Below are 2,239 nucleotides of genomic sequence, written 5' to 3'. Positions count from 1 at the left end.
TAAAGACGGGCTCCGGTGTTGTGTAGTTTACATACATATTACATACATAAAATATGCAACAATTAAACAAAAAACTAATTAAACCCTCTGGGCAATTCTTTTGACTCGGGGAAGAAGTATTTCCCATATTGTTTAGCTTTTTATGACAAGGTTTCTAAAAGCATAGCTGACCACTTTTATTTTCTTTAAAAATACCAAGTTAATAATCGAGTAAAGGCTTCTGGGCTCTTTGTTGCGCACGGACAGACTCTGTCTGGTGGCGTTCCACGGAATTGACCTCTTGCAGCTAGAGGGTTTGCAACAAGGGATTGTTGCAGCCAGAGGGATTGTAACAAGCGTTTGTCCTCCCTAGTTCCGCAAGCATCCCAGCTCCGGGGAAGGTGTACGCTACCCCGGGCGCAGGGTCCGGTAACGCTTGCAGCAAAGATGAGGTAAAACAGGAGGAACAGAACTGAAACGTAAACTAAACCGAGACTGCCTCTATCCTATATGTGATACTCCCTAACTCCCGGTCCCAACACAAATGAAATTACCCTAAAAATTTGCAGCTTTGGAGAAGTCACTGCCACTAGGCACGGACGGGGTTCGAACCCGTGATCTTCGGTTTACGAGACCGACGCCTTACCACTTGGCCACCGCGCCTGCGTTAGAATGCCGGGCGGGTGAGCTTCTATCCTGGCGCCGCTCCCGAGTGCTTCCCAGCGCGGGCGCGAGCACGCTCAGCTTCGTGTGCTCTGCCCCTTCCCCGTCCCTCTCTCCCCTCCCCTCTCATTACAGCTACTTCGTTCGAACGAGATGGCGTGCGCAGAAGGGACCTCGGCCGTCCTCCGCCTCTGGGCTGTTATGGGCGGGGCAAGGGGACGGAGTCTAGCGTCTGGCCGTTAGTTCCCTGCCAGAAAGAGGTTGCCGCCCTAGTGGAGCTTTCGGGGGTGCTTGGGGCCGGGGACTTTTGCTTGGGAGGGAGGAGAAGCGGGAAAGGTGATGGGGGTAAGAGCTGTAGAGGAAGTTATCCGAGAGTGTCCTCCACACTTCCAAACCCTCCTCCTGTTTGTCTGGAAGGTCGGTTATGATTAATAGACCCCGGAGCATTATGACACCCAGTCGGTTTACAGCGAGCTTGCCCTGCCCGGAGCTCCCTCCGGTAGGGGAGGGGGAGGGGCTGGGGCCTGGGCTCTTCTCGTGTTCCCTCCCCCCAGACCCGGGCTTCACCTGTGCATGGGCCCAGAGCACCCCGACGTCGCGACTGAGAAGATTTAGAATTTGAGCCCCCGCTTTGCGCTGGGTTCCCCTCCCCCCTCCGTGTTCGCGTGGCCCCAGCTACCCCCCAGTGCTCCAAACATTGCAGCTCCTTATTAAGCCTTCGCACACGGAGACTCCCTGTCTCGGGCACCTAGAATGATTGTGCACGTGTGGGAATCGGAAAGGAGGAGCCGGGGAGACCCCGCCCCCTCCCCTTCCCATTGAGTTCTGGACGCCAAAATGGGCGTTTTTCATGTTGGGACTACCCACTTAAATCCTTCCTTAGATTTTAAAGGAAACGATAGCACAGTTTTGCGTCAAACCAACTTTCCACGAGAGAGAAATGAATGCACACAGTGAAGATTCAGGAACTCGATTTAAAATTCCATGGCAATTAGTAAAAAGTCAGGCGTCGTTCTTCATTTGAAAATTGGAAGCACGGGGTGAGTAAGCGGTATTTCACACAACTTGTCTGTGAAATGAAAACAGGGGTGTTTTCCCCCTCACTTGATTGATATTCGCTTATCCCCATTTCAGTGAAACTAAAGTTAAATGAAGGGGAAAAAAAAATCAACCTTTGAAAGAAAAAAACCAAACACCTCTCCTAAAGTCGATTTAATTCAGTAAGCACTTATGAAACACTATTTGAAGACACTGCTAAACATTAAGGATACAAAGACAAAATTTAAAATGAGTTGAAGCATGCAATTACGGGGGAAAAGTTGGTGTCCTTAGGTATTCCTCTGTAAAGAATTATACTATCTCACAAAGTCCAATTAGAATTAAAGTGGTCTTTTATTTGGTGCTAGAGAAAGTGACCAAGGGTTAAAGTCAAAGACTTCAACCCTTTGGAGGAGGGCTCAGAAACATTCTCCTCCCAGAAGAGAAGAAAGGCAAAAGATTTTATAGAGGATAGATGGGGTGACCACTTGAAAACTGGAAAGTTCCCTTTTGGGATGGGGTGGGAAAAGCTCAGATGCTTGTCATATTCCTGAGAATG

General features: G+C 49.5%; 1 non-coding gene across 1 annotated transcript; it reads right to left on the bottom strand.

Annotated features, from left to right (window-relative positions):
• Nucleotides 1-570: 570 nt before the first annotated feature.
• On the bottom strand, nucleotides 571-642 carry TRNAT-CGU. The gene has a single exon. It is a non-coding gene; the product is annotated as a tRNA-Thr (tRNA).
• Between the last annotated feature and the right edge of the window lie 1,597 nt (nucleotides 643-2,239).

This window comes from Dromiciops gliroides, chromosome 1 (assembly GCF_019393635.1).
Source record: "Dromiciops gliroides isolate mDroGli1 chromosome 1, mDroGli1.pri, whole genome shotgun sequence".
NCBI classification, from domain to species: domain Eukaryota; kingdom Metazoa; phylum Chordata; class Mammalia; order Microbiotheria; family Microbiotheriidae; genus Dromiciops; species Dromiciops gliroides.
Note: the sequence above shows the minus strand (reverse complement) of the source record. Positions and strands in the feature narration are given on the sequence as shown.